We start from the raw sequence: 24,729 nt of genomic DNA, 5'->3' as shown, positions 1-24,729 counted from the left end.
GCAATACAAAAATGTTAATTTTCATGAAACATTCTCTACATCGACTTTGAAAAGATTACTGTTGTTTGAGTAAACATTACCAAATCCAAGCATACATTCATATTACGTTGTCCTTGTTAAGCTAGTTTGGTTTTCTTCTCTACAAATTGTCAATGTATCCAATGTATAAATGTTGGTAGCAGGGCAACCAGCTCTGTATGGTGGTCATGAAGGATGTGCCAACATCTTCCTCTGCCTGCCCAATTGGTCTTGACACGCTCGGGGGCCATTTCATAAAGAGTTACAACTGTTGTAACTTTGCCATTATGGCAACTACCATGGTAACCTTGATTATGATTATAATGATAATGGTGTATTTACCCAGGGTAGCCACTTCATTTCCGAAAACTGTTCTCCCAGCAGGCCCTGCTATTATTATTACCCGGCTAAGTTAGGCTACCTTTTCGGTGCACACAGCTTTTTGAGGAAGTACTTCCTGCCGGTACCCACTTACCTCACCTGGGTCGAGCGCAGCACACTGTGGATGAATAATTCCTTGCTGAGGGAAATTACGTTATGGCTGGGATTTGAACACATGACCCTCTGTTTCACTAGCATGCACTCTTGACAAAGGTCATACTCACAATCTCAAGAGTTCACATAGGGAAGAAACCCCAGGAAATTGGTGGGGCTAAGGGGGGGGTCTTAGCCCCACCAATTTCCCGGTGTTAAGCTTAGCTTTCACACTACGTTTTAGCAAAGTGGGCTAGCACAGTAAATAGTACAGTACTATCTGGCCCTTATTGTGGTGCTAGCACCACTATTGCGGTGCTAAGAGATGCAGTGTGAAAACGAAACTGGGCTAAGGAAAGTTGGGCTAAGCATTAGCCAATGACAGAAGTCGAATTGCACATTAATCACGTTCTATATGGTAAAATCATCAATATTCATGAGCTGAGGGATAGTCTGGGGTTAAGGCATTAACCACGGTTGAGCAGATAGTATGGGGTTAAGAAAGACAAGTGTGAATCGAAAAAATGATAGTATGGGGTTAAGGATAGTCCGGGGTTAGGGATAGTATGGGGTTAAGGAAATGCAGTGTGAAAAGCATATCTGTTATGATATTGGCACTCGACCAAAAAAGTGGTGGGGTGTGCCGCGGGAGAGACAAAAAAACGGGGGCCTCGGAGTGGGCTTATTGTAAAAAGGAGGGTCCTCGGAAAGAGATTCGGAACTACAAATGTTTGTGAAAACGAGGGTCCTTGGAACGGGTCGCCTGTGAGTTAGTGCGTATGCATCCCTATGGAACGTGCATGCAGCTAGCACGGCGGCATGGGCGCCGGGTGCGCTAGCGCAGAGGCGATGGTTAGACAGCGCTCTGCGGCCGCTTTTCACCAAAAATGCAGCTTAATGTAGCAGATCAATGCGGACGCAACGGCGTAACGGAAAATATGCGAAGCTTTGGAGCGGATTTCTTTCTTCTTTTTTCTCAATAGGAAGAAAATGCTATGCTTTGGAGCGGCTTTATTCGTTCTTTTTCTCAAAAAGACAAAATTGCTATGCCTTGGAACGGAAATCTGAGTGTGAAAATGGGGGTCCCCTCCGCGGCACATACCCACTATGCATTATATACTGAGTGCCCCCCCCCCCCCCGGGGCTCTGCTATGCAGGCAAAATAACAACAAGTAAACTGGATTTATTTTGTTTGAATCTCAATGTGTGTTTTTCATTCAAATAATATGACAATAATCCAGCATTCAAATTTAAGTGTCAAAACTTTATAATAGTGCATGTTTATAATCCATTACTGATTTTTTGTGTTTCAACAAATTACAATTTACAATATTTTTTTCAGGGAATATAAGCTTTTTTCACAGAAAGCATGACATACTTCTTGTAAACAAAATATCTGTGCATAAATGACTCCTACATGCAGGATACACAATCGGTTCCTTCATACTCAGCCACGGCTGCCATTATCTGTACTTATTGAAAATGACGTTGAATAAATTGAAAAATTATTGAAAAATCTTCTCATCACTTTGGCTTCATCAAATTGGAGTAATATTGTTTTTCTTTCAACCCACATAATAGAGACTCCAGTGATGTTGTTTTGGTTTATCTGGGGTGGCTGTCTCCAGGGTTCAATGCATACTGTCTGCGGAGAAGCGACGGAGCACTGAAGAGCCAAAACAAAAAATAAATGATATAGATTTTAAATTTTGCAAGTCGGTTTTTAATTTATATATACTGCATCTTTCCAATGTTATATATTATCAGTGTACATTGTGAAAGTGGAGTTATAAAAAAAACACTACTTTCATGGATGATGATGATGGTGCCCTACTTCATGCGAACTATGCCTTAATGTGAAAATTGAATATGGGCACTATTTATACTGCTCTTTGTTTGCAGAGAATGTGTGGCAACATATAATGTAATCTTAGAAGACACTTCCAACCCTCGATCCCCTTCAAGGTATCCTCCGATTGTCTTTTTGAATCCCAAATGATCGATCTTTATCAAATCAGCTCTGAAAATGATTTAAATATGAAAGGTTAACTCCACATTAAGCCAAAGGTTATAGCTTCCCCCCGAAATCTTTGTCCCCCATTGGGTATTATGCTTGCGCTGAATTGTGGCAATACCGCAAAAACACCGCCAGGGAAGATGAAATTGATCGATTCGGAATTGACATTTGGGGTATGAATTTGAATGTTGATGAATACTGAAGAACGCTATGAAAATGGCCTGGGATTTTTTTTCTTTAACCCAACAAAGATAGAGGAGGCAGATTTTATTCATTTCTCTCAAATTTCCTGCACAAACTGCTACTGGCAGCTCTCTCTTTTTCTACATTATTATACTTGCTTTCAAATGCAGCCTGATTTCTTTTGTAACCTTTTCATTTATTGCCCTATGTATAGCTCTCATATCAAACTGAACATAGTAGAGTTTAGAGAAAATCCACAGTAGAGTTTACTGGACACGGTGGCTCAGTGGTCTTAGCCCTACCAATTTTCCTGGGATTAAGTTTAGCTCATTTCGGTTTCAGACTACATTCTACCAAAGTGGGCTGGCACAGTGAATAATACCATACAACAATAAATCCTGTGTTAGTGGCCACCTCTATGTAGCAGCCACCTGCCTATAGTGACCACTAAAACCAATTCCCATGGAGGCAGATTGTGTGGAACTTGTCTATAGCAGCCACCTATGTATAAACACAATTTGTGTTTTCCTTGGTGGTAACTACATGTATAGACAGGTTTCACTGTATCTGGCTTTGCTACAAAGCAGGGTTAGCCGGTTTACTGCAGTGCTAACCGGGCAGTTGTGGTGCGAAGCATGTGTTCAATGCCATTTTCAAAGTTAAACAGCAACATGAATCATGATACAAAACTCAATTACAAAACACGAACACAAACAAAATGAGTGGTGCGCTGTCCCGAGTCAAAAATACAAAGCTGATTATTTATTGATCGTGTTTGAATTTCCCGCTTTCTTTAGCGCAGCTTTAGTGCACAGTTTGACTCTTTTCACAAGGTCAATTACGGCACCTGCTTGTGGCGGCTTCAACTGTGAGAGCAATTTATAGATGTCTTAAAACTCAAATCATGTTCAATGTTGCATTGGCAATGCTGAAGGTCATAAAAATTTCAGACGATCGCGTTTACAAACGCATCTTTTCTGAGGTTTAAATTTTTCTCCATATCATGATCTAAAAGATGTTTACTTTTACGACTGGGAATGGAGGACATTGAAGACACCCTTTGTTTCTCATTATATCCATGTTTAGTAATCATGTTTTCAATCATGATTTATGTTTCCATTTAAAATTGGAAACAGACATTTAACACACCCTAGGAGCTATAGTCTGAAACCAAACTGGGCAAAGGAAAAGCAGGGCTAAACACTAGCGCAATCACAGAAGTCAAAAGTTCACATTGGATGCATGTTGAGTGCCAAAATCATCGATATTTATGAGCTGTGCCAAAATCCAGGGTAAGGTATTAAACCTGGCTAAGTGTTAATTAAGTGTTAATTGTAAAAAATTGATGAAAATGAAATGGATATTAGACCAGCTGGTTATGAGACGTAATGGTCATAGATGAACTGGTGATTAGACGAAGTGATGATTGGACCCAATGGTTATTGGACCAAATGGTTGTTAGACCAGATGTTGATGTACGGAATGGCATTAGTCTATATGAAAGTAGACAATGTGGTGAGTGTAATAGTTGGCAGTAGATGAATTGGCAATTTACCAATCTGAAAAGGCATTATAATTGTCCCGACTAATATGGGTAGAAACTTGGCAAACTAAATAGGCAGAGCTGCCAACCAGAAAAAGAAAATTTCAGTATTTTTAAAGCTAAAGATCAGTATTTGGGTGAGGAAATCAGTATTTTCAAAGAATACCATATGACCACATGTAAAGCTGAAACTTAAAAAATCAGTATTTTACATGAAACTATCAGTATTCTTCTCATTTTTCAGTACTAAATACTGAAAATCAGTACTACTTGGCAGCTCTGAATAGGGCTTATATCTCTTTCCATCGCAGAGGAAGTGTGCTCTGTAGATCGTATTATCATTGAGAAGAGGGTCTGTCTATATATACAACCCATTTGGATTGTAATGTTAACTTGATGAGTCCATTCTATCCTTCCTTTTCTCAAGTGCGCATCCCGTTTTACATTTATGTTCAGGAAACAGGATCAAGAAAAGCACATAGTGTACTCATGAACATTCAAGGTTAAATACTTTAACAGGATTCCATTTGCAACAAACTTTCTGGAAAGTCTATAAAAAAATCACTTGAATCTAAAATTCACTGTGATTTATGTCTTATTTGAATTAGAAAAAAATTGTTAAATTCAATTTAGAAAAACAGAGATTTCAAGTGCAAGTATGTGTTTTCCAAAGTAAACACAAACATACAAGATGTCCTTTACAGGTCAAATTAAGTCCACAGGAACAAAATGTTTAGAAAATCCAACAAGTATAACACTGAAAATGTTAAAGTATTCAGATAAGATTTAATAAAATTCATAACATTTTCAGATTTTGCTAATTTGCACAAAGCAGTAATATAAACACATCATTGTTTATAATTACTGCTATTATTTTGCTAATTCCTTTTTATTATATTACTATACAATTTAATTCATATTCCTTCAATGTTAAATATTTGTTAATTTATACATCATTAGTAAGAATAAAATAAGAAATTCATGACATGTTAAAGTTTTGCTTAATTTCACATTACAGTTATAGGCACATCCTGGTCAGTATGCAAACAAGCAGATTGATGACTGATGATTTTTCTCTATATTTATTCAAATAAACATTTTCTGGGGTGGACAGTTGACCTTTAAGCTACTTAGAAAATGACTTTATATATACTTTGTGACAAAGATGAAGTCATTTGAAAAAAAAGGAAAATAATGGAAGCAAGAAGAACTGGGTCTCAATTCAGAAATGAGATGAATTCAATACCTTCATGAATGTCCACTGCAGACGTGGGCTCCACTAAATTCCATTTCCCCCTTCTTCACTCGATCAAGGGGAAAATGCATAAAAGGGGCGAAAGGCGGTTTATCACGTACCGCGTATCCTGCCTTCCAAAATGGCATCTTTTTAGGAGCTGGCAGCATCTTGACTCTCTTCCCCCACTCACACATTATCTGATGATGGTTCAAATTTAGCACCGACTGACCTTTACCAGCTGCACTTTTATCCTTCCATGCAAAAAAGAACAACCGGGTTTAAGCATCCAAAATTTATATTCCAAACATGATCCCTTGTGAGTGGGACTGGGGGAAAGAGACGGTGGTGGTGGCGGCAGCGGCAGCGGCTCCAGGGCAAGGAAGTGTAGAAAGTTGGTGAATTCACGGGAATGATAATTGAGGTAACCTCTCTTATCATAACTAGCCACTGCCAGAACCACCTGATGTTACATGCTTCTATAAACAAGATTGGGTACAAGGGTAGAGATTGATGAAGAAAGAAAAATACAAAGAATTCCACCATCGGTAATACCTCGGTCACATTTGCTCTACGGCGGCCATATGACGAGTCAAAAAATAGCCGTTTAATTCATTTTTATACAAACCACCTTGTAGCTAGTATGACAAAAGTGTTAAAATGGCTGTTTTTGACTTGCTGTACAGTCGCCGTAGAGCGAATGTGACCGAGGTATAAGTACGAGTGACCCAAATCACAAGTACTCCAATTCATTCAACTCAAGAATTTTTTCCAAGAGCTGCTTAATACTTACTGCTTTAACATGGCAATGAAAGGTGATTCTTCATGGCTCCTTTTCAAATTACCTGGGCCCGGTCTTACGAAGAGTTACGATTGATCCAATCAATCGAAACTCAATGGAAATCCATCAGTGTTATAATTTTTATACAGGAAATTTGCAAAGTGTCCTTTGTAAACAAAGGAGAACACACCAAATTGTCAAGAAATCAATGAATTCATGGATGTACATTCATATCTAGAAAATCTATTGAACAAACATGCATTTTATACGTTGACTTTGCTGGCTTTCCATAGTTGCAATTGATCGGATCAATGATATCAATCGCATCTCTTTGTAAGACGAGCCCCAGGACTCTTTGAAACATTTTGAGCCCTGTATAATTTTTTTCCCTGATTCAACTGAATTTTTTATATTATTATTATTCAAAAAAAGATTGAGGCAATAAATGACCTTCAAATAAAAAATGAATATTTTCAATTTGATGCTTTGGTGCACCCTTCAATAATAAAATCTATCTATCAATTCTATTGTAAAATTTGACAATGACTGAGTTGTGTTGGATAATCTCGAAAATTCCTAACATTTATCAAAATGGAAAATCACAATACCATGTCTTTGCAGCAATTGAACTCATTTGGAGAAAATCCTCATGCTTGCAACAATACAATTATAAATACTAGAGGCCTACATGCAGAGAGTGGACCATGAAATTTAAAATGAGAATTAAATGTATGGCAGAAGACTTTGTAAGCTCAAAAATCAATGTGGGATTTCATTTTCAAGGACAACTGCATTCCCGTTAACAAGCAGACAAAATGGAAAGTGAACTATGCGACATATGCTACTGCTTGCAACAAAAATCTGCATTTACAGACTTTTCCTTTTGTAACAAGGAGATGTGAGGTCTTTATGTGCCAATACTGCTTCCGAATACTTCGCTTTTTAATTCAATCAATTCTATTACGACAAATCTAAAGCATTTTAAATTGTGAGAAAATTCAAAATCCCTATTTTTTTCATTGTTTGTTGTGTTCAAAAACCTCTGACATCCACAGACCAGAATACTTGTTTCAATGGCATCGAAATCCAGGAAGGAATATTTCTGACTTAATCCAATAAGCAGTACTATCACTACCATTACTGAAAATGATAAAAATGGTCCATAACTTGACTAGTTTCATAAGGGATAATTGTAATGAATTCCCCAAATAAGCCATTACACTCTGTGCTTATTACCTTTGAGGGTATTCAGATCTAACAGAGATCTTTCTCTATATACTGTATCTCACACACCTAAACCCTACTTCTGTTGTACCTATAAGCCAGTTCGTAGTTCCTTTCTGCGCATGATCAAAAGATTCTACGCATGATCAGAAGAAGGTCATTTGTACTAAAGTGACATGGTGCTTTAAAATCTAATGAGATAAGCACCAACTTTGATGTCTTGATTATTCATATATTCTTTTGAATTGTCGTTTTCATTTACATCCACAAAAAACAACAATGCTTCCACGAACGACTGGTATTTCACAGTTTGTCAAGTACATTGTTCAACATGCTATGATATGCATTCAAAGTAGGAATGCAACAATACCTTCATTAAGACTAGTGTTCATTGGTGTGCTATTCCAGTCACCTGGTCTATTCAATTTCTTCATCCTGCTATGTAAGGCAAGCTTACGTAATATCTTGCTTTGAAATCTGCCTATCATGATGAAAGAAATGAAAGGTCATTTGACCAAAATTGCCCATGAAGTAACTACGAACTGGTCTATTCCCTCCCCTCTCTCTCCCATCCTTTTTTATCTTTCTCTTCTTCTGTCTTTCTCTCAAAATATGGAAACAATTTCTAGTGCAACTTTCAGTATATAAACTAAACTTCACCAAAGATGTGCAGAATTTCAAAAGCATACAGGGTCAATTATTCAATGGCAAAATTACTAAAATAGGATTTTGGCATTTCTGGCATTTGTGTCCTTTTAAAACTGCCAATTTGCGGCATACACAAATGAAATGGTGTTCTCATACATGAATCAGTAGTAGATTATTTGAAAGTATATGTAGTGCGACTGATTTTTGAAATCAATTATGGTGGTAAACAGAAAATGAGTTTTGGCACTCCCTAGTAACTGTTAAAAATATTTGTAAAAATCTTGCAAGAGAAATTATCATTTCACAGCAGGTGTAACCTTGAGAGTATAGTTCATTTTCATGAACCCTCATTCCTCTTCGCTTCTTTGCATAGGAATGCAAGCTTTCACACCCCGTTTTCACACATTACTGAGAAGAGCAAACATAATCCAACCCTGACTAACTTGATCCTGATACCAGCTAAACATCAACATGTCTTTTTTTTTACATAAACACAACAGGAACTTTTCAGCAGACTCTTCAGCCCGTGTTCTGAAGTCAGGTTTAACTTAGACCATGGTCTTATTAAACTCTGTTCTTAAATTATGGGATGCCAAACATGTCAAAATATTGTTTAAATTGTATGCTTAATTCTTTAATGGTGAAGAGTAGACAACTACCATACTAATTCTTCCCAGGAAGTTAAAGTTTTGGGAGTCAAATGAGCTGATACATTATTCACAACTGGCTTCCATAGTTTAACTACAACTTTAGACAAAGGTTTTAATTAAACCCAACTTCAGAATACAGAACTTACAGACTCAGTCACTCTATTCTGAAGTGAAAAGTGCCTATTTACAGAATATTCATGAACAAGAAACTAACAAGTTGCAACATTTTTTTAATTAAGTGTTTCACTTTTTTTTTTTTGGGGGGGGGTACCATGTCATGAACTGAAGTTCAAGTACCATACCAGTATAATTATAACTGTAGTATGATAATATAATACTTGTATGGTCAAATAATGCTTTCATTTTGCAATTAATCCGAATGACAGTTCTAGTGCATTACAGAATTACTGTCATCTAGAAATATGGGCTGTGCACACACTCCCTGAGGAGTACTTGAAGACATATAACCCCTTTTGCAGCTCATTCTGGCAGCTACACTGAGTGCCTATAGCAAGTTTCCAGAATCAAATCCAAACATACTACATTGGCTTTCACATCCTATTGGGTACCTGTATAGAGAGTGGCAAATCCATAGTTATTGCTTACCTAGTTTTTTTTGGGGGGGGGTTCACAATTTATTTTTTGCTAGGCCTTTGCAAAAAGAAGTTAAAAATTTCAAGACCCGAAGCAGGTAGAATTCTATTTTCATCATTATGATACAAAAATAATGTTTTCATGGAGTTTCAATGACCATAATTGTATAATTAAAACTCGGGCACCTAAAATCAGGATAGACGAGCCAAATAGTCCACAAATTGTATTAACATAAACTGCAGCAAAGTCTTTATGCTGTCTATTAATTTGAAAGGATGGTGAAATGAGCAAGGGTATTCATTTTCTTTATCAATATATTCTATTTCTATTTTACCTCTTTTTCTACTTCAATATGAGGCTTTTATTTTATATGGAAATCAGTCTTATTTGTGGTATTTGGATATATATATACATTTATATTGTATAAATAGGTGGCTGTATGCAGCACATACACAATAAGTTTCAGTTTCAGACAAATGGCAGAGTGACTGTGGGCAAGCAGTGGGGTGTCCTTAACTCATATTATGTGGCATGGGAATGGAATTAAGCTCAAGGTTGTTTTTAGCTTGCACTTCAAATGAATGTCTTCCACGAGCTAGTAGATTGAAATGCTTAGCTAAATCCTATGCAAGATCCCTGTTCTATCAAACTGATTTCATAAACGTTTGCCATGTTTACATCTTCATTAGATTTAACTGGGGTATAGTTATCCCTATGATCACCCATTATTAGGTTCTTGTTTATATCTCAATAAAGATCAAGCAAAATAAAAAAAAATGTTTATTTATCAGAACATAGTAGGAAATGAATATTACCAATTTCATAGGCAGGGAATAATTTTCCTGGTATCGCATCGCAATTCGCTCCACATTGTTGAAAGACTGCTATGCATATAGCATACTTTTACATAGGACTGTTACTTAGTCATGTTAGTTGAGAGCTTTTCTCTTATGACCAAAAATGCTATAAAAGAGAAATTATTCCCTGATAGGTGATTTTCTAGAATGAATACTACCTAATTACACCATATTGCATGAAGATAATAAAATATTTTGTGATAAGCATTAAACATTATACAAAAAAATTGAAAACATTAATGAATTGTCAAATATGATATTCAAGGTTCTTTATAACAATAGAGAGATACCAAGAAATGTTCCTAAAAGTGCTAAAAGTTTTGATAATAAACCGTAATTTTACAATGTATTTAAAGAGCACCTTTTGTGGCAGATTCTAGGCCAACTGAACATTATCAGCACGGTAAGGATGAAACAGTTGCGAGTGTGAGATGCTTACGCTGATGACTGCCGACACGATATGAGATAATGTCATGGACAATACCAGAACACCATCAAGTAAATGATTCTTGAGAAGGGCAATTAGATACGTCGAAATTGCTTAGTCTCCATTGTGAGGTTCAACCTGAAGTTAGGGGAAAACAATAACCTGTAAGAGGGAATCTCTGCATCTATCGCTCTTGCTTTATTTCCTAGATACATGGATGGGTAGAATTTGCAATTAAATGGTTCCAGTATCCTAATCTAACCCAAATCCGGCACTGGGGTTTGAATGCAGTTTCACCGACCCGTATCCTGGTTTGTGATTTCGCCTACACTACGGTCCAACTCTCTACTAGAATTTTAGGAAGCTGAAAATATTTCAAATTGAACGCTTCTAATATTTTGTCAATGATTTTATAAGCTGGCACAAACCTTGGCTGGTCTTCAAAATATGTTTTTAGACAATGGTGTCCAAAGTTTTTTACAGGCGCTCATAACTTAGTGCTTTGAAAGAAACAAACAATTATCTACACCAATTTAAATCATACAATCTACATGTATCCTTTCATTTGAGATATTTGAGATGAAGCAGAGGTATGCAATTCATAAATTGCTAATTTTTATGAAAAACAGGGTGTTTAGCCTAGCCATTTAGGTACCTTTGTAAACTCATGCGCACCATGTGCGTTGTTAAATAGAGGCACAATCCAAGGTTTGTGACAGTTTGTAAAAATCACTCAATGCATACACGCTGCATAAGCGCAACATCTAGGTTGGGTTATTTAAATCTATACTCCAATCAGGGGACTTTGTAGTACAGAAAGAATGGTTTAGATTTTTTTAAAGATTAATGCTGCAGAAAACTGTTTTACTTATCATTCCAAAACAATGATAAATAAAGTGAGCACTAAGTGTGTTGTTACTGAATCCTTACTGTTTTGAGATTTTTATCCCAATTGGCTTTCCATAGTTTAAACTACAACTTTGGACCAGACTTAAGATTCAATAACATGAATCATGTTGGACTATCATTCACATATTCAAATCACAGATAAGGTATTGACCATTATATATCCACAAGTAATTGCATCAAAAAATTCAATAATCGTTTACAGGGTTACAGGAGAACCAATTTAGCGCCCTTTCATGGTAATGTCACTTTTTTGGGGGGGGGACAATTTGATTTTGACTTCTATACCCTGCTCGTTACTATCATTTATTTTTCTATTATTTTTCAATGTAATCAGTTCAAATATTTCATCTTGAAGGGAAGGATCACCACCATGACAAAAACTTTGTGGTGAAAATAACAGAAAAAAAAAACTATTGGTGAAGATTTGAGAAAAATCCAATAAAGATGGAAAAAGTTATTAGAATTTCAAGTTTTTAATTTGTAACCTCATAAACAAGCAGCTGCCCCATATGTTATGTAATAAAAAATGCATAAATTTAATTTCTGAATGGTTCATGATGAATTATTTTCATTTTCTTTTAGGAGCGGGTTTGAAATCATTTATGTATTGATATAAAAACAATTTTCAATTTTCTGAGAAAATTACATTTCAGTAACTTTTAACCATGTAAAACAATGTAGGAAAGCTGCTTGCATATGACATCACAAATCAAATACTTAAAATTCTAATAACTTTTCTTTATTCTTTGTTGCATTTTCCTCAATCAGTTGCCCTTTTTGTATTTTTTTTCTGAGCATACTTTTACAATTAACTTTTAGTCAGGGTGAACTACCTTTTTAAAACAAAATAGTATCAGATATACACTTGTCATCACGGCTTCCTCATTTTAAGCATACCATAAAACATTGACAATTTGATGGCAAAAAAAGTCCTCAATTTCTACATATCTTCTATTTGTAACACATTTCTTTATGAAGAGCAGACTCCTCTTCTGCTTTCTTCAAAATGTCTCATAAAATGTGTCGCATGCAAGAAGATAATTTCAATGTGTCATTTGAAATTGAAGAACGGTGTGAAGTTTCCATTTGCAATTTATCTCGTTCCCACAAGGTTTCTTTCATGAATATTTGTCACTTTACCAAGGGGTATGAGGATGGCTATGGCACCAATAGGAAGATACAATCTGCATCTTGGGAGAAATAAGCTGGAAATGGATCCTGTATACCAAGTGAACATTAGAACATGTAGGTTTTGGTAAACCAACTTTTCTCATACCCTTTCTCCCCCTCTCTATTTATGTATCTATCTTTCTATCTATCTATCTATCTACCTACCTATCTACCTACCTACCTGTCTGTCTGTGTATCTGTCTATCTATCTATCTATCTATATCTCTGTATGTCTATCTCTTTCCTATTTATCCTCTCCCCTCCCATCTTTCTATCTATCTGTCTATCTCTTTCCTCTTTATCTTATTCCCCTCCCATCTTTCTATCGCCTCTCTTCACCCTCTCCTCGCCCCCTCTCTCCCCACCCCTTCCTCATCCCATCTCTATCATCCTTTGAATGTTTGAATCAAATTTAAATCATTGAAACAAAAATAAATCTGAAAGTTGCAGATTACCAATCTATAGGGAAAGTTGGAAAATGTACAATGGGTGATTTCAAGTTCAGTGTCGACCTATCGGTGTTGGTGTTAGGTCAATTTTTTAAAAGTGTATAATGCCAAACATAAAATGAAGATGGTCCTGAAAGTCACTTATTAGTTTGTGAGATGTCAATAATGTAATCTGGATCAGTTTTACAAACTCAAAATAGATTTTGGAGCTAGGGGAAGCAATCCGAAACACCAATGCCAACACCGGGGACTTGAAATCACCCAATGAGTACAAACAAAACATTAAAAAATAAAGTTTTGAAATGAAAAAGATGCTGGGCAAATCATGAAAGTGAAATCACAACCATACTTATGCCCCCACATCCTTCTCACTTTGTTCCTTTACCTTCCTTTCCAGTTTGTATATCTTCTTAACACCTCTTTTCTCCTCTTCACTCTCTCCTCCCATTTTCTATCTGTCTGTCATTTCCTTCCCTATCCCCTTTTCCCTCCAACACTTCTTAGCTCTGCTAAAGCCTGCGCTAAAGACCCAGGAGAACAATAAACACAGATGCGTTAATAATGCTAATCAAACAGAGAAAAATACCAGGAGTGCATTTGCACAAGGTCCCCCTCTGTTGATCAAAGGGCTTTGGTATGATTCCGTATACAAACATGTACCATCTTCATCATTCATCCAGTCACACTGGAGGAGACAATCATTTCAATAAAGGCAAACACACATTCTTTGGTTGCTCAGCACATTGCCGTGGAGCAGATGAAAGTATTCTCATACATCTTGATCATTTTCTTGGAGAAGAAGGGGGAGGGGGTGGTCATATGAAAGTTTAAGGAAATGAAGTGGTCAGAAAATGTTTGTGCAAATTTCAAGCTGAATAAAAAAAAATGAAGATGAAAGTCAATAATGATCAATCACTATTTTTTTCACATCTTTGGTCAGATTGCTGACTGCTTTCATATTTTCTTATATTTTTATTCAACTGTTTTCCTTAAATATATATATTTGTCTCACACATTCACTGCTGAGGCTGACTGCTGAGGCGACTGACTGGAATACTCCCCAAGGAGTGGAGGATGTGCACACATTGTGTGCGGGAATGACTGTATGTATCCGATGACCGGGTTATAATATATCTGTAAAGTGCTTAGACAAGTCGTTCCGATGTATTAAGCACTATACATACATATAAAGACAGATTATTATTATCATTATTATTGAGGGCATTAATGACTGACATGGCTTTTATATTCCTCACTGTACTATCCTGGAACACTTAAAAGTAGAATTCAAATTTTAGCGATTGATCGCTCATCATCGCTGCCCTGACGACTAGTATATCATGCCCACAACCTGAGAAATTTAATCAAAGAACTGGAAATTAACTCACTGTTGCGAGTATATGCCCACCATCAATCGCTAAGCTTTATGTTACGGGCCCAAATCCCTGGAACACAAAGCTTATTAGTGAAGGATCATATAACCCGATTTCATGACCGATTACATAATTTCATCATAATAGAAATAAATTTTCCAATCAAATTCTTAGCCGTGGATTTTGTTTCATGGGGCCCTAGTTTGGGGATCCAGGCTCATGAATGCAGCATGTCTGGGTTCTACATTGACTTACTATCGTCTCTAAGAACCTGCCCCATGATTTTGATCCGGCAATCGAGTGCATGTAGAAATGTAAACTCAAAGGGATGGTCTGGGCTGAAAATATTTTGAGATAAGAGAATACATCTGCTTTCCCATTTATTGTCCATATATCATTATCATCATTACTATTAGAAAGTAGAAAGCATACTCAATATCCCTTTTTATGGATTTTGAACTAAAAGGTGAACTGGGAATCTGTAGGGAGCAAATTTTGCTCGGTTACTGAGCAAAGTAAACCTCTTCAATTCAAGTATGTAGAAAGTTTATTCTGTTCTTGAACTTCATGGCCCACATTCATAGAAGTTCACTTTTGACTCCCCCCCCCCCCCCTACACCACTGGTGTATTAAAGGGATGGTCTGGGCTGAAAGTATTTATAGCTCAATACATATACCCTTTTTACACAGGATTTTCTTAGCCCCGGACTATTGCTAACCCCGTACTATCCTTAACCCCGTACTATTTTTTTTCCTTTTCACACATGCCAAATTGTTATTGCTAACCCCGGATAAGGAATGTTTGCTTTTCACACACGAAACTCGCTAACCCCGGACTAGTGGTATTTGTCAATCATTCGTAGTACAAGTACTTCACTCGTACTTGCCATTTAGCCCCACCTATAGTACGGGGTTAAGCTTAGCCCACTTTCGTTTTACACTAGCGATCTTAACCCCGTACTATCGCTCTTAGCACCGCAATTGCTGGGATAACCCTGCTTTTTTGCAGGGCCAAATAATCCCGTACTATAGGTGGGGTTAGCCCACTTTGCAAAAATGCTGTGTAAAAAGAAAGTGGGCTAAGCTTAACCCCGTACTATAGGTGGGGCTAAATGGCAATTTAGCCCCACCTATAGTACGGGGTTAAGGAAATTTTAGCCTGTGTAAAAAGGGTAATAGAGTAGAATTCACTGAGCAAAATCAAAATCGTATAACAAATGATAAAGTTATTGAAGTTTAAAGTTTAGCAATATTTTGTAAAAACAGTCATGAATATTCATTGTAGGTGGGCTGATGATGTCACATCTCCACTTTCCGTTTTTCTTATGTTATTACATAAAATCATATTTTTTTTCATTATTTCATGCTTGTGTGAATAATATGTCTCCATTATAATGAAATAAGTTGCAGCAATAAATATCTAATGCACTAAATCAGATGTCAATCCAATTTTTCTAGTTCTTGGAGGAAAAAAATTGAATAAACCTATTGTCATATAATAGAATACAAAAGAACAAGTGGAGATGTGACATCATCAGCCCACCTAATGAATATTCATGACAACTGTTTTCACAAAATATTGAATTCCACTCTATGTATTAAGCTATAAATACTTTCACCCGGACCATCCCTTTAATACACCAGTGGTGTGGGGGGCAAAGCCAAAAGTGAACTTCTATGAATGTAGGCCATGAAGTTCAAGAACAGAATAAACTTTCTACATACTTGAATTGAAGAGGTTTACTTTGCTCAGTAACCGAGCAAAATTTGCTCCCTACAGATTCCCAATTCACCTTTTAGTTCCAAATCCATAAAAGGGATATTGAGTACGCTTTCTACTTTCTAATAGTAATGATAATGATAATAATAATATGGACAATAAATGGGAAAGCGGATGTATTGTCTTATCTCAAAGGAAATAGAATAGAATTATAGATTCCTTTGAAAATAAATATGATAGTTTTTCCATGAGAGGTGATGGTGAGGTCAAGATATTTGTTCTTGCCTATTAAGGGTCGTTATGGAAATGTGAGTAGGAAATAGATAAAAAAGAGGAGGAAGAGCAGCTGGAACTCTTCCAACAATGACTTGACATTTATATATATCAATTAAATGTGATCACAACTTTGAAAATACAATGAATGTACAGTATCCCAAATAGGAAATACTTTTCAACCTTGAATACATATAAAGGACATAAGCCTATACTTCACCATATCATGCAACAAGAATTATTAAGGCATTATTCATGGATTTGGGAGGGGGTGGACAAATATACTTAATGAGGGTACTTTAGGCCCCTTTGGCCCTCTCTACAGGACTCTGAGTTAAATAAAGAATGATTTTTTAGGGTTCCTTCTAACAAGGAGGAGGGTGAAATCCTCTTCCCATTACAAACTGAAGCAAATTCTGAATACCGGCACATGATAAAGACAAATTTAACTCATGATTTCACAAGAATTTCTAATTCACCCTTTTATAGAATTTCAAAGTTGCACGTTCCTTACTCATTCAATACTCATGAGAAGAGTTATCACAACTCAATGAATGGAATTTATTGTTCTGTTTTTATTCAAACTTTTCACTGCATGATTAAAATAGTTATTATTTGGTGAATGATTTGGCAACTGGTACACCATAAAGAGTGGTTGGTCCACATCGACATTGAACCAAACCACTGCTATGGCTGTACAATATTTCAAAAGAGTAACATTCTTTTTCTGATTATAGTACCAAAGAAATAATGAAAAAAAATGGAAAAAAAATCACCAAATGAAAAGAAGTATTTCAGTCCATGCAGTGATGATTACTGAATGACAGAATATCATTCTTGGAATAAAAAATATAAATGATTGTGCAGGAGTGTATTGCTTATCTTGTTTATAAATAACAAGTTGTAAGAATAGACCTATATTCACAACACTCACCCTTATTCTTAATTTCAACCAATAATTTTAGTGTTAAAGTTATCATACATTTTCTGGCTTAGTAACAATGTGTTCCATAAGTAATCCTTTTTGCCTTAATTTTGCTTACCTAGATCAATAACTCTTGCAGATACTTATTTTCAAAACAAAAAATGATAATTTAACAGTCACTTAACCTAAATACATTTACATGATAAGAAAAGGTAGGACAGCATTGAAACCTTTCTCACATTTGGTTTGTTTGACCCTTCAGCTACAATTTGAAAGGAAATGATAAACAAGATAATTAGATCCTTTGTCATTAACCAACTTCTTGAACTATATCTGGGCTATCAGTCAAGTAAAGATCGATCTGGGCTATCAAAACTATAACATACCAGATTTCTTTAAATTGTTAGTTCGTTTAAAAACAAACCTCGTTAAAATCAGGAAATGTGTGATAGATAAACTCTCAAAACATGCCTAGAGGTTTAAAATCTAAAATAAGTGACTAAATGGGTCTATTCTTCAGTATAACAAGCAAAATATCTTAGGCCTACATCATCTAAATCTTTTCTCTTTGGATTTGAATTTCATGTTGTTATTGTTAACTTTTTAGGAAATGGGATCTTGACCTTCCTTCTTCTTTTCCCCCAAGATTATGAGCAAAATCTGCTGATTTTTATCACAAAATTTCAGCCATCTATCTACCTTATGTTTTTACTTTTAAGGGATGCCATTTGCTTAGAATTAGAAACCATTCCTTGTAAAATATTGACTTAAAGGTCAAGTCCACCCCAGAAAAAATTGATTTGAATCAATAGAGAAAAATCAAAGAAGCAAAACGCTGGAAATTTCATCAAAATCGGATGTGAAATAAGATCATGACATTTTAAAATTTCACTTATTTTTCACAAAACAGTTATACGAACAACTTAGTGATATGCAAATGAGAGAGTCAATGTCCCTTGCTCACTATTTTTTGTGTTTTGAGTTATACAATATTCCCATTTTTACAGATTTGACAGAAAGGACCAACGTGACTTAATCATAAACTAACAAATTAATGGTAATTCCACATGTTCAGGGAGGAATAAAATTTTGTTTCACTTACCAATAAAAAAAAAGAGATTAAAAAGTTAAAAAGACAGTTTACTTAACTGAGTTTAATAATTTGCTGGTAATGAAAAAAAAATAGGCAGAGGATTATCATGGAAAATTAAGAATTCTTTTTTATATAAATCATGACTTTTTAAAACTTTTAAAATTCAAACCCTTCTTATAGTTTATCTAGTTTACTTCAAACTTGGGAGGTGCGATAGCTCAGTCGGTAGAGCAGGGTTTTCAGATTCCGGTGACTGGGTTTGATTCCCACTTTACGTGCTAGTGCCCTTTGGTTTGGCATTTAAATCCACATTACCAGGTCCCTCGGAGAGTACCTTAAACCATCGGTCCTCTGGTTGCTTGCTAACAAGCGTTCATGCTTACTTAGCAAATCAGGTGAAAAAAATATTAAATCACCACCAAAAACCTATCTGTGAATTTTCTTCTGTGATCTGACACAACTTGTTTCATTTGGATTGGATTCCTGTTTAACTGAGTTTAACTAGATGCACATCATTACATGGGAAAGGTTCGGTTTGCACATCCAGTGGCCAACTTTATCTATGAAGTCAAAGAACTACTGATGACTTAGACCTACATGTAGTCTAGTAACAATAAAATTAGCAGCTTTAAAAGTTTCATATTGATCAACAACTACGGAAAGGTTCACTTTGCACATACATGATACATGTATCCTACATGGCCAAATTTATCATCAAGTCAAAGAACTACTGATCGTACATGTAGTTACTATGCATTTCACCACAACAGCCATCAATCTGATCTAATAAGCTTTAAAAGTGTCAAATTGTATACACAAATCGTCACCCAGAGGTGACATGAACCTGAAAAAAAGCCATCAAAATAAAAGAGCTCCTTTTCAAATCAACAATTTCAATGGACTCATTGACTTGCTCTAAAGGAATCTATTACACAATGCTTCCCACATTGAAATGCAATTCATACTTTATCAAGTAGACATAATAGAAATTCACAGATCACTTCATAGATTGGAGACATACAGGGCGGTTGACAAATATTGCATAGCAAAATAATATTTGCACAAATCAAATCTTGCGGATATATAAGCATGGACCTACTAGCAAATGGACTACCGGCGGACAACATTATACAACACTGAGATTTAACATCTGTCAGCGAGCTTTACTTTCTCCTTACACCATGGACCTACTAGATATAAGTATCAAAATACAACAAGAGTGTTGCCAAGGCGAGCACATAGTACGCCCGCCTGTAACACGGAAATGAATTATTGGTCAAGCAAGAAAAGTGGAAGGTGGTGACTTGACCTTTGACCTTCTGACCTCAAAATCAATAGAATTCCTGGGATCCATGCTAGTATCCTACACACCAAATTATATGAGCCTAGGTTAATTTGAAGTTATTGCATTTACAAGGACTTCAGAAGGATAAGAAGAAAACATGTAACTGTGACCTTGATCTTTGACCTTTTGACCTTAAAATCAATAGGCTCCTGGATTCCATGCTAGTATATCAATACACACAAAACTATATGAGCCTAGGTTTGGTTAAACTGAAGTTATCACGATTACAAGGAAAAGGTAACGGACGGACGGACAGACAGACGGACGAACACTGAGAATGATACGTCCCGTCTAGGAAGGGCAAATAAAAAGAAAGTTTACAACATCATACATTTTTCACACTCTTGTATGTTTGTCATAATCTGTCTGTGTGTAGGCTAGCCATGTGTTGTGTTGGGCCGATTACAGAAGGGTAAAGTAAACAGCACAAGACAGATTTATTCTTTTCATCTTCATCATTTTATGATTTCATATCTATCAAAAGCATTATCATTGTCACCATCTTCATAACTATTTCAACTTTATTAAAATTATCATCATTACTATTTCAATTTTATTCAGCATAATCAACAAAGAACAAGAAAGCAACAGGCTTCACTAAATCCAAACATGGATCCAGGGGGCTGCAGTGCTGTAAAATTTCACCCCCCCCCCCCAAAAAAAAAAAGAACCCCAAATGACCTCATTTGGGAATGATGGCCTATTTTTGTGTTGTTCTGTTTTTGCTTGATTGACACCTTTTCTAGAGAGCAAACACTCTTCTTTTTCAGTGATGGCCTACTTTTTTTCCTTTTTTTTTGGTTACGTCTTTTCTGGAGACCAAATGCCCTTCACTTTTGAGTAATTAACCCTTTTCTTTCCTGTCAAATTCGTCAGGCAATTACATGGTCCCCTTTAAAAAACAAATCCTAGGCTGCGACTGAAATTTACTGGCAATATTTGATATGATTCTGCCTAAAATTGTTTCTGTCGACTTTTTACAATTGGTCCTGTCAAATTTTTACCATTGGTTCAGGTTCTATGCCATTTTAGGGGATGAAAAGAATTCAATCACTGACTCTTCATTGATCTTTGATTTCTGTTATCTTTTTAAACATCAAGAAATCCTTTTCAGGGTGCAAAGAACCACAATTGTCCACAATTTGGATTGATGGCTTTTGTCCACAATTTGGATTGATGATAATGATGTACACACAAAGTTTTTTTTTAAATGGTTGTTTTGAACTATAACATTTCATGTCAATACCCAATGCTTTTAGCAGACATCAATAATGTAAGAGCACAATGCATGTACATGTAGTTGATTTGAACCATGAAACCTCAGGGAAAAATTTTCTATTACCTCTTATACTTAATTCAATCATCCTTCAATTCAAAGTCTATCTTTGTCTATGAATTTCTCTTCATTATCTTGTCATCATAGGCCCACTCTTCTTTTGAAAAGTTGTTATTTTCATTCCTCTTTAGTATCTCATTAATTACATTCCTTGCTCTATCTGTTCCCCTTCTTTGTATTTTGATGGAAACAATTAATATCTCGCAGACATAAATATTCTATTTTCTCTTTCACTTATTTGATCATCCCACCATTCACCTTCCCTTTGTTTTCTTCTTCCTCTTTTTCTCTACTTCTTCTCTTCCCTTATTCTATTAACTCTTCGCACGCTTAATTAATTTGGGGGAGATAATAATGACAATTGTTTCCATGTTATTTTCTTTTGAAAATTCAAGATTTTCATATTGCACCATTGATACTTATCATTATTTTATACCGGTATATGTCATCCAATAACTTTTATTAGCTTATCTAATTTGAAGGCAGGGGAGAAAACTAATTATCACGATTGTTGAATTTAATTGTTCGAATGTGCAAGATTGCAACAAAGCGTGCAAAGGGTTAATTATCTTGTTATCATACTCCTCCTCCACCTCCTCCTTTCCTTCCTCTTTCTCTCTGTTTCTCCTTATTTTGAACGAAAAAAAATCAAGTAAGTGCACCCCACCATCATACATGTACAGTGTGTGCATTGTAAGAACTGGGGTGTTAAAATGGACACTAAATGGTGTCTCTACTCTAGATGACTAGATACCCCTGAGGTGTTAAATTTACACCCTAGATATTTAACATAACACCAAAGAGTGTAAAAAAACAAAGGTGTTATAAAACACATATATATATGTGCACTGTAAAAACTGTGGTGTTAAAACTGACACCAATTGGTGTTAATAGAGGACCACACCCTGAGGTGTTAAAATTACACCCTAGAGATTGAACATAACACCAAAGAGTGTAAATGTAACAACCAAAGGTGTTGTAATAACACCTATAGGTGTAAAACTAACACCACCAATTTAACACCGGTGTAAAAGTCCTCTATGTACACCGGTTAACACCACAGTTTTTGCTGTGCACACCAACAAGCTAACATTGGACTATAAGACTGTTGTGATCCTCTATATAGAACAATTAGCACCAAATTACACTCTACATCACAGGGATTATCCAGAATGATATTTGCTCTAGTAAGTAACCAGTCAAAGTCTGGAGTTTATTTTTGACCTTTAACCTCTTTTCTCAAATTATTTATATTTTAATAATAATATTTCCAGTTTCAATCGTCATCCAACATATTTTTTAATGAAAAAGAGAAAAAAGGAAGTCCTCTTAAAAAGTGAGTTCTGAGTTATGCAACTCTACATGACTCCTGATTGCTATTCAATTTATAAAGAAGAAATTTTAGGTCATTTTGCCACCCCCCATACAAAAAAAATCCTGCCTGTTGCTGCCCCCATGGGGGGGGCTGGTCTTTCAGTGATATGCTTGGATGAGTAAGCGGAAGTTACATGTAGCAACCATTTTGGTGTGCAAATATTTATGCCCCGAAATCCGAGGATTAAGGCGCCTGCTCTTGACTGCCATGAATCTCAATAAACGCAATATACCATTGTCATTCAAGATAAGATGGAACACATATGAACTTGATCAAGAAGAATTTGATCAAATGCTTGCATGGAAATAACCCCCCCCCCCCCCTGCCAACTGTTTCATTTGATAAATGAATAGGCATAGGGCCCAAAATCACAGTGAAATATCTTCAAGAAACTTGTTACAGATCTGCTCATGACTGGCACCTGGGCCATGGTGGGAATTGGGGCAGGACATCTGTAATGTATGACTGGGTATCATTGTGGGTAAATCTAGTCCTATATTTGACCCCACATTTCACCTGCCTCAATTATCGACATTGATGAACGATGGAGAAAGAGTGCTGTGTAGTTCAATACATACCAACGCAAAAGCACCTGCTTCTCCACACAGCCGCGATGATGAATCCTTTCCGAAAGTAACGCAGTGACAAAATAGTCATTAGAGATGCATTCTTCTACGCCATCTCGCAGCCTCCGTGTGATGTGATGCAGGCATTTAAATGGATGCAGGTTATGTTGATCGCTCCCCAATCGGACCGCCGTACCGGGTTAAGGTCCGGCCGAGCAAGGCGAAAGCCGAGGGATGCTCATGCCAAGGCTGGTTTCAGCTGCGTCCCTATGTCTTTTTCGATACAAAATATTGATCTCAAATCAAGTCGGTTTCATCTGGAACACCGTCAGTTTTCTGTTTTGTCCTGTGACTTTTCGACGCAAGAAATATCAATAGGTGCATGAGCAAATAAATTCAATAACCATCCACGGGCATCAACCTAGCTACGCACGGTAATACATGTGCGAGCGAGGTGATGTACGGTTTCAAGCTCCCGCACTGCACTTCATTACACGAATCTTTGACCTTCAACGATTTACACGGCATGGGTCTGGAGAAGCAATCACAGCGAGTAGATCAAGACAGCTATCAAATTATTGGCATGTCGTTATTGTCATTGCTCCATAACCCATAAAATATCATCCCCAAACAATAGAAAAATCTCAGTGATCCACGCACGAAAATACAAAATCATTGTTGACTCTAAAAGACTTGTTGAAAGCCATACCTATACGTGAATCTATTATTGTTTTCTCTGGGGCCAGGGGGGGGGGGGGTTGATGGCCCGGGGTGATGGAAATTTGTGTAAATAATATATTTGTGGTGATCATGGAAGAGGAGGGAGGGGAGTTGATATATTTACTATGATTAGTTTAATATTCTATCGTTCTAAAAAAAAAGGGAAGTTAATTAGGAATATGTTTGCACAGAAAACATAATATACATCTGTAGGGTCGGATGTATATCAGAAAACAATATTACATTCGTGAACACAATTCATGTTCAGAGCTCTCTGAGGGTCGCACACTGACTTGAAATGTCATGTTCAACGATTCGTCGCTGGAATATCAAGCTCATATCCACATTCCATTTAATCTTATTGTGTGCAATCGTTTCAAATTGCACGAGATACCGTGACGGATAATAGCTTTTTGCTAAGAGGGGATTTCAGGCGTGGGTCCACGATTTTTCTGAAGGGGTGCACATTACAGAGCGCATTATTTGACAAGCAAAAAAAAGGGGGGGGGGTAATCGCTCAAAAAGTCAAGAGCGTTTGGTTTCCACAAAAAATGTCATCACTCCAAATCGGAATCTTGACCATGGGTTCTTCTCTCCTCTCTCCCTCTCTCTCCTTCTCTCTCTCTCTTTCTCTATATATATATATCTTGCATTTTACGACGGTAAAAAGCCCCCCCCCCCACCCATGTATATGTATTTCAGTTTTGTCAGACGTGTATCAATCAGATATGATTATTTACGTCTGGGACCGACCTTTAACGTCACCATCCGAAAGACGTGACCAGGGCTCGAACCTCGAACCTCTGCATCAATTTGTAACTTCCC

At 36.4% G+C, this 24,729-nt stretch overlaps 1 long non-coding RNA gene across 1 annotated transcript in view; it reads right to left on the bottom strand.

The window, feature by feature from the left end:
* Positions 1 to 23,903, bottom strand: part of LOC121418615 — a 29,793-nt gene extending 5,890 nt beyond the window's left edge. Inside the window, exon 1 of the long non-coding RNA XR_005970486.1 lies at positions 23,197 to 23,903. This is a non-coding gene — a long non-coding RNA (uncharacterized LOC121418615). The remainder of the gene's footprint in view (positions 1 to 23,196) is intronic.
* Positions 23,904 to 24,729: the final 826 nt, after the last annotated feature.

This window comes from Lytechinus variegatus, chromosome 1 (genome assembly GCF_018143015.1).
Source record: "Lytechinus variegatus isolate NC3 chromosome 1, Lvar_3.0, whole genome shotgun sequence".
In the NCBI taxonomy this organism is placed as follows: domain Eukaryota; kingdom Metazoa; phylum Echinodermata; class Echinoidea; order Temnopleuroida; family Toxopneustidae; genus Lytechinus; species Lytechinus variegatus.
The sequence above is the reverse complement of the archived record's forward strand: the minus strand, read 5'-3'. Positions and strand labels throughout refer to the sequence as shown.